This window comes from Silene latifolia, chromosome 7, assembly GCF_048544455.1.
Source record: "Silene latifolia isolate original U9 population chromosome 7, ASM4854445v1, whole genome shotgun sequence".
NCBI classification, from domain to species: domain Eukaryota; kingdom Viridiplantae; phylum Streptophyta; class Magnoliopsida; order Caryophyllales; family Caryophyllaceae; genus Silene; species Silene latifolia.
Window position 1 is genome coordinate 29568366 of NC_133532.1, and position 9348 is coordinate 29577713.

The window sequence follows — 9348 nt, forward strand, 5'->3', positions numbered from 1 at the left end:
AGGATTCGAACTACCAGGGGAGGCGAGAAAGTTCGAGCCGAAGCCTTCCTATATTAACTTGGTTGAGAGAAACCAGTTCGGGGGAGCTGCAAATGAAGATGCAGCCAAGCATATGGAGATTTTTATCGATTATTGCTGCTCTATACCTCCGCCAACTGGCGTGACTCAGGACCATATAAAGGAGACCATGTTCATTTTCTCTCTTCGTGATGCTGCGAGGGAGTGGTATAGAGATCTGGATCGAGCCGCTCATGGGATCACCGATTGGAATTCCTTGGCCTTGGCATTCTACAAGAAATACTTCTCTGCCTCGAAGACGAATGCCATTAGAGCTCAGATCACGAGCTTTAAACAGGGACCGGATGAGAACTTTCATGAAGCATGGGTCCGTTTCAAGAAGCTGGTGCAAACCATACCGCACCATGGGTTCGAAAAATGGAGTCTTTGCAATCAGTTCTATAACGGGCTGTATGACGATCATAGGGCTATCTTGGATGCTTCAGCCAATGGCCGATTTGCTGAGAATATGGGAGAGACTAAGGGGTGGAAGAACATTGATGACTTAGCCACCCATAAAGCTGAATATGGGAATTCCAGAGGCAATCAAAGGAGAGCTGCTGAATCTTCTTCTGTAGCTGCACTAGAAGCTCTCACTGCAAGGTTTGACAAATACGAATTGGGAGGAGTTTCAAAAGGAGGGATGTACCATGTTAATGCTGTTTCAGACGGTCCTTTCGTCTGTAGAAGATGTGGAGCCGAGGGGCATGTTTCAGAAAATTGTCCTAGTCCCTTCGAGTCTTGTGCTGCCTTCCAACATTATAGGCAAACGAACACCTACTATGAGCCGAATGTCCACCCCAACTTGAGGTGGAGTAGCCAAAATGTCCTGAATCCGACTCAACCTCCACAACAGCAGCAACAACAAACTTATGTGCCTCCTCATAAGCAACAACAATATCAAAAACCTCTCTATGTGCCGCAACAGCAACAAACCCAAAATTCCGAGTTTGCTGAATTGAAGAATATGCTGCAAAAGGAGTCCCAAGCTAGAGAGGCCGGGATGAAATTGCTAGAAAGCCAAATTGCTCAATTGGCTAGCAAGAACACAACTCGAGCTCCGGGACACTTACCGACTCAGACGGACCAAAAAGAGACTCTTAATGCCATCACTTTGAGGAGCGGGTCCACCCTGGAGGGGCCTGTTATGGTCGAGGACAATGCTGAAAAACATGGGGCGAAGCCGAGTCAAAACAAAGCTGGAACGAACAAAGGAAAGAAAAAAGCGTCTACCAGGTATATCAGTCGATCGACTGACATACCCGGTCGATCGACTGAAGTGCGAGTAACAGAAGCTTCTGGTCCTGTTCAAGTCAGTCGATCGACTGACCTCACTGGTCGATCGACTGAGATCGCTGCTGATAGTGAGCCTTTTTGTCCTCCGATGCCCGATAACTTGAGGGATCACTTATTTTGGGGTACGACAGTCCCGAAAATATTAGGACAAGACCCAATTGCTGAAGGGTCAGTCCCGGTTCTAAAGTTCGACCCAATGTCGATCAATGGCTCATATTTGAGACGGTCTGAAGAGGGGTCAAGCTTCAACAAGGAGAAGGTGGTGGACTTTCAACCCAAGTCCACGGATGCCGGCGTGAGGGATTTAGAGGAAAGGGCTAAGCTACTTCTTACAGCCCCCTATCCAGAGAGATTAGTGCCGACGAAGGAACAGGTATCTTTCAATAAATTTGAAAAAGTTATTCGTAGCTTGAATGTACAAGTTCCTTTTCTCGAATTAGTAAACCAAGTGCCTGCTTATACTAAATTCATGAAACAACTTTTATCTAAAAAGCGGTCACTTGAAACTGTGCATACTGTCGCACTTACTAAAGAGTCGTGTTCTTATCTGACCCACACTGCACCTCACAAACTAGAAGACCCAGGTAGCTTCTCCGTTCCCTGTAGCATTGGTACCTTTTCTATTGAGAAGGCATTATGTGACTTAGGAGCCAGTATAAGTGTAATGCCCTTAAGTCTTGCTAGGAAGCTAAAATTGACTAGGTTTGCAGTCACAGACATGACAGTGCAGATGGCTGACCGATCTGCGGTCCAGCCAATAGGAGTCTTAGAGGTCATCCCCGTGCAAATAGGGAAGTTCTTCTTCCCTGTCGACTTTGTGGTGCTCGATATGCCCGAAGATGCCCATATTCCCATTATTTTGGGTAGACCATTTCTGCACACTGCTTGTGCAGTCATTGATGTTGGTTCAGGTACTTTGACCTTTAAAGTAGGGAAGCATTCCATTGTTTTTGCCCAACCTGCTAAGAAGAAAGACCCCATGTGGCCTGTAACTTGTAATACGGTTTTTGAAAAGAAATCTTATTTTATACTTTCTGATATGTCTGTCTCTATTTCTACTCCTGTTGTGACACCTCCGCCCCAGACTGGGAGCAAATTGGAGGGAGATTCGTCTATTTCTGATATTGCAGGAGCTGGTTTGGGGAAGGAAGAGCTGCAAGTTACTCCAGCTGCGAAGGAGTCAATCATTTCACGAGGCGGTCTTGGTTGCCTTAGCTATGGAACTGATGAGGAAGTTGATGACGAGCCGGTCAAAGTAAGAGAGTCCGATTTGGATTCTGACGAGTCCGAAGAGATCATTGACTAGGGAGATATAGAAGCTGTTGATCCGTTGGGTTCGGCGGATGTTGAAGCTAAGAAGGGTGCAGCTGAGAAGATAAGCACCGTTGAGGCTACCTCCTGTAGCCAGAAGCCGACGAAGTGGGCCATACCGTGGCCGTTCTTGATCAACTATTAGTTGATCACCTGCTTTACAAACATTTTATTGCTTTTAGACTCTCTTTTTATTGCTTTTGTGTGCGCGAGACTTCACATTTATTTCGTTTCTTAGGATTTTTAAGTACTTTAGACTTTGGTTTGGGTTTTGCGCAATTTTAGGCGCGTATTATTATGCAATTGCAGGTTTTTAGACCCCATTAGCTTAAGTAATTGAGCAAATACGAAGAAATCGAAAGTTCTGACTTTCGGTCGATCGTTGCCTTCCATGGTCGATCGACCGAGTTGCGCATCTCGGGAGTTTGTTCTGTTCACTTTGGTCGATCGACTGCCATCTATGGTCGATCGACCACTGCCGCTGCTGTACCTGTTCACGACCTTTCCCCTGCTGTGTTGGGTCGTTTTGCGGGATTAAGGGAGTTTTCTACTCTATTTTATTTCCCGACTCATTTCTGATTTCTTCCATTTTCGTAACTTTGCACATAATTACCGCTTCTTTATTGCTTTCTCGGTTTTATGCGTGGTACTTTGTTTGCCTTTTCAGGTACTTATTAGTAGCATGCTGCTGCTCATGAAACCTCCTAGCTTATGCTGGTTTGGGGAGGTTTCCTTTGCTGCGCTTAAAATCTTGTGAGTTCCCGATTTCCACTTCATGTTGTATTTGTTTATTTTCTCGCAAATTCCCATTTCTCTTTTCTTCATTACATGATTTTGCATAATGGGGACATTGTGCGATTTGGTTTGGGGAAGGGTTTTGCGTCGCATATCATTTGCTTGCATTCACGTTTACATTTTGTTTTGCATTGTTTATTTCATTTCCTATATATACAAAATACCAAAAAAATTGAAAAATTTCGAAAATTTCAAAAAAATGCATGTTTATTTTAGCATATAGGTCGAGTCGGAACGATAGTATTTCAATGATGACATTGCATTTGCATCTGTTTATGCCTAAGCCTTGCTAAATTGACATGTTATTAGTAGAATCGTATATGCATCGTCTACGAGTTTTCGTTACATTCTTGCTGAGCTTGAGACTTGACTTTGATTGGCAAACTACATTATATTCTGAGCTTTAGAGTTTACAACTGGTGACATTCATGACCAGTTCATCTAAGATGTGAGTAGTTACTCCTTATGAGACATGTCACATAAATGTGCATAAATATGAACTTAATCTGCTTAATACCAGTATGCATTCGGTTTGTGGTTTGTTGACACATGTGGTAGAGGTTTCCCTTTTCTCATTATGCCCATAAGCTCCACACTGCCAAAAACAGCCTTCTTGTCCCATTACTACATCCTACATTTAGCATGCCCTTGTCAAGCTAGTAGTCTATGTTCTTGGGGTTGTTACTTAGTTTTTGGTGGCATATGCTCTTTTGAGATATTGATGGGAAGATGAAAAAGGAGGGAAAGGAAAGTTGAAAGAAAGAAAAAAAAAAAAATAAAGAAAGAAAAAAAAAATGATGATTCGAAAAAGAAAAAAGAGTTATGTACTGTTCAAAGCAGTCAATCGACTGCCAATTCTGGTCGATCGACTGGGGTCCGAAAAAGAAAATCAATTCGCATAATTCAAGCTTTTATCTTATGGCGATTTTTGCTCCCGTGTTGCATTAGTATCTTATGGGGAGTTGGTTGATTACTATTATACTAGAGATTGTGAGTTGTGTGCTTGCTATAGCACCGTGCCAATTGATTTTGAGCAAGAAGTTGGATATTGTCATATGGTTCCGTTTTGGTACTAGCTTGATCACCTGTACCTCCACTTTTCCATAAATGTTTTGCCTCTTCTTACCCATTACCTCACATTTCCATATATATACACCTCGGCATGTGTCATGGTCATTTGTTGGTTGGAATGCATATGTACGGTTATAGAGATTACTTTCATATTATATTGCAGGCATGTTCTTATAGGTCGTAGTTAGGTGAGAGTCATTACAATACGAATTCTTTCTATCCTCTTATATATTCACCTGTGCTTATGAGTGATTTGAGCGACCCGTGAGAGTCCAATTTGATAAGTCTCTATGGTTGACGGTTCAGCAGTTTTTAACGACTTCATAATTCGTTTGCATGATTCACATTACTAATTGATTGTTAGTTATTGCATTAAATGGTTTAGGCTTCACAGTTTGCAATTCGCTCTGAGATTGAACTCGTTCCATTAGGTCATTAGATAGAGTCTAGTTCTTGCTTGGGGACAAGCAAGGGTTTGGTTTGGGGAAGTTTGATGCGTGTCTCTTATATGATGTTTTACATCCTGTTTTACACGCATTTCAGAGCTCATTTGTGTAGATTAAGCTACCATTTCCCCTATTTCCGTCTACTTTCGTGTTTTTGTACATTATTGCAGAAATGTGAAGAATTCAGCGGAAATTAAGCTAAATCCGTCCCCGAGTACCTTGCATTTCATTTGACGTGAAGAATTCACTTAAGGAACGAGCTCAGTGCGCATTCCAAGGCCCAAAAGATAAATCCACGAGAAGTTAAAAGCGGATAACCAGCTAAAGCAGTCGATCGACTGGCCTCCTTAGTCGATCGACCAACCCTCGGGCTCCAGTAGCTACTGTTCAGCATAGACCAGTCGATCGACCAGTACCAGCAGTCGATCGACCAAGCCGCTGTCTCAGACGTGAATTAGAAGGTCGAGAAACTCGAAGCCCATGAGAGATTAGGTTTAAGAATAATAGCTGCGTACTTTTCCTTTATAACGTAGCTTTAGCATTAAGAATTAGAGGGAAGTTTTATCCAGTGACATTAGGGTTTATCATTCAGTTCAAAACAAAATTCTACATTGATAGTTTAGTTGTTCTTTAATAAAGTTTACTTTCTTGCAAACGGTTTCGGATCCTTTGTCTGCAATTTCTACTGGTATTCTTTCGTTTCATAATTTCAGTCTTATTATCATTCGTAATATAGAAATTGCTAGCTAGTTTCCCAAAGCGATATTGTTGTTTTATGTTGTCTATTTGTTTAATCGTTTTAATCATGAATTCCGTAGATTTAATGATCAATCTTACTGTTGTTTTTACTGTAGTTATGAGTAGCTAAATTGCTTGTGCTAGGATGTAGGGGAATTATAGTGTAGGCGGCATAGAATAAACACGGACTGAATCGCGTGTCAGTCGATCGACAGACATACTTGGTCGATCGACTGACCTCGTGAGGTTTTACTTTCGTTTTAATTGTTTTAATTCTTTATTCAACGAATCGAGTGCACACGACTAGTTGAATGTTTAGGATATGACTGACCCATTAGATCGAGAGATAGGGACAGTTGATTGACCACCAATTAAAATGACTAAACTACGCTGAGATTGAAAGATAGGTAAAGTTTAGATTATTAGTCACTTTTCAGGACGAGAGTCAGTATTAGTGATATTAGGGACTTATAGCGAGATCGAAAGATGTTATCTGTTAAGAGTGGACCGAGAGGACCTCTTGTTTCCTGCCTCATGTGTTTGATTTAGACCTGCTTAGTATGCTGCCGCCGAAACTATAGTGAACCGACCATCCTAGTACTTCTTTTATATCTGTTTTTTATCTGTTTATTTAGTTTATTGTCTTTTATTGCTATTAGTATAGACCAAATCAAATCAACCCCCACTTTCGTTACCTTAGACTAAATTAGACAATTAAAAATTACATTCGCCTCCTTGTGGTTCGACCCTGTTACCACTAGCCTAGGTTAGTTTTAATAGGAAATTATAAATCTTATTTTTGGTACTCACAACGACGGGTATCACCAGGCCGTCATAATGACGATTTTCAAACCCGGTTTTTCATAACCATTTCAACACGCCTTTCTAGGCCGTCGTAATGACAATTTTCAAAACCGGTATTCTACAACCATTTCAAATCACCTTTTCACGCCGTTATAATCGCCGCATCTAGACACGGATTTTAACCCGTCTCGCGCCGACAATGACTCTTTCAAAACCCGAGAAAAGCACACACCCTTTTCTCGAGACACTTTCGAGATCCCGAGGACTATGCACCGTCCCCGAGACCTCTTCAAACATTTCAAACTCGATTTTCAAAACATACAATTTTGAATTTCAAAACCGTCTTAGGAGGCAATACACTGTTTTCCGAGCCGATTCAAACTCAAAACCGTCTTTTGCAAATAAACTTAAGACAACCCTTTCAACTGACCGACTTGCGGAGATTTCTATCTTCGGAAGCCGTCCGCAAAGCGATAAATGAATCTTTTGAAAATTTCTATTTTCGAAAACTTCAGTCCACCATTCCAATTCCGCCTCGTGTCTACCGAGTCGAAGCAAACGTACTTATGGGTCTTTACTTATGAGTCGTCTCACCACGAGACCCGTCCAATGGCGTCACGCCGTTATGTTGGACTCGTGTCAAAAGTTCGGTCAACACCGTCACGTCATAAATCGAGTCAGCACTGAGGAACTACACACGGTCACCCTCGTCTTGTTGAGTCTGATCTTTGTCTCATCCCTTGTGTTGTCTGCGTTCAGTCTTTGAACCGTGTCGGATTGAGTTGTAATGTGAGCCGTTTTTCTGCTTCAGAACCATGGCCCCGTCTTCAACTTCGTCTATCAACAACAACAACAATGATAACAACAGAGATGTCACGACTGATCAGCTAGCCAGCCTGCTCACCGCTCTTAAGGTCACTCTGGATCGCGTCGAGACTCGCATCGACGCCCTGGAAAACAAGGAAACTGGAGAACATAATACTCCACCTCTGACTGAAACTGAGAAGAGGCTAAAGCTCTTGGAAGAACAGCTCCTAGCCCGGGGTAACAATATCCATCTTGAGAACAACCGAAGGTTTGAACCTATTGGGCATCAATTACCTGACAACTTTACCTTAACCGATGTACCTAAGTTCAAAGGAGTGGAGGACCCGCTCAATCATATCCGTGCCTTCAAAGACTATATGGCCATTAAGGGGGTCAAACAGGAACTTTTCACCCGGATATTTCCGTCCTCTTTGGAACCGATCCCTCGCCAGTGGTACTACTCTCTTGAGCCGAAAAACCTTACTACTTGGGATGAGGTCGCGGTTGAATTCGCTAAGCAATATGCTGACAATGTTGAAATCTAAGCCAATACCCGTACCCTTGAGGTCCTAACCCAGAACGACAAGGAGGGGTTCACCGAGTTCTTAACCCGTTGGAGGAGAGTGAGTACTCAGTTGGTCAGTAAGCCGAGTGAATCAACTTTGGTGGAAAAGTTCGTCAACAATCTCCGCCCAGTGTACGCCAACTTACTGAGGTATCAAAATATCAAGACCTTCCAGGATCTGCAAATTCTGGGGACACGCATTGAAGATGACCTCCGGAAAGGCGTCTTGGCCAAGACCACTGGCAGAGGCTACCAGGGATCCGCCTCAACCGGGTCCCGTCCCTATGGTCAAACGAACAAAATTGATGAAGTCAACCTCGTTGAACCATCTGCTAAGAGAGCCGAGCGCCCCCAGAGAGTGTTCACTAATATAGGGTCGACTTATGCAAGTGCTTTGAAGAGGCTCATGGACCAGGGGAAGTTACAACCAATCAGACCCACCCCGGATCCGACCGATGCTAAGAAATCCCGCTTCTGGAACCCCAACGCCTATTGTCAGTACCATCAAGGGAAGGGACATGATACTGAAACCTGCTTCAAACTCAAACACATTATCCAAGACATGATTGATAAAGAGGAATTGCCTTTACCCCCGCCGACTAAGCCAAACAACAAAATAAATCCTCTGGGAATCCACGCCATCTACAACGATGAGCCAACTCTGGACTGCTCACACCTCATCCTGCCAGTTGATGACGAGGTGAACGCCTTGGAAAAAGATCCATCAGACGGGGTATTTGTGTTCAGTGCTACCACTATGCTCACTATGTTCCAACAGGTTGAGGAAGCCATAACCAGTCTCTCCGAAAGGATCACCCGACTTGACGATGCCTACCGTCGACTTATCTTCAATCCTCCGCCACCACGCCCGAGGGAGAGTCCCCCGAGCGCCCAAAACTACCCTCACCAGGACGGATTGCTCCCGCGACCATTCTGGCATGCACCTCACAATAATTACCCTCACAATAATCACCCCCATAAAAACTACCCTCACACAAATATCCCTCACAAAAACTGCCCGCCGAGGAATACCCCTCCAAGGTCCCTTTGAGATCCTGAAATCAATGGCATCTGGAGAGATGATGTTGAAGATGTATACCTTATCCCAGAGAAAGAGAAACGGGCGAAAGAGATCGGTCATCTTACCCAGTCCGGACGCCCCTATCAGAGTCCGAACAATCCAACGGTCGTTCAAACAACAAACGACCAAGTCGTCCTGGACGTAGACACTCAACCAAGAGCTCCTGAGAATTCAATCCTCAAACAGCTTCAGAAGGCAAAAGCCGAAATCTCAATTTGGTAACTTATCGCGACATGTTTTGAGCATCGACAGGCTTTGCTGCAAGCCTTAGGAAAATTAACCGTGCCCTCCACCTCTTCCCCTGAAGAAATAGTGGCGCACATGACGAGGGACGCCCCTGATTTGAACAACCCAGTCGTCTTCTCCGACGAAGATAT

General features: G+C 43.5%; 1 non-coding gene across 1 annotated transcript; it reads right to left on the reverse strand.

The window, feature by feature from the left end:
• Positions 1-322: 322 nt before the first annotated feature.
• LOC141593371 (small nucleolar RNA R71) lies at positions 323-429 on the reverse strand. Its single transcript, XR_012521460.1, has one exon. It is a non-coding gene; the product is annotated as a small nucleolar RNA R71 (small nucleolar RNA).
• Between the last annotated feature and the right edge of the window lie 8919 nt (positions 430-9348).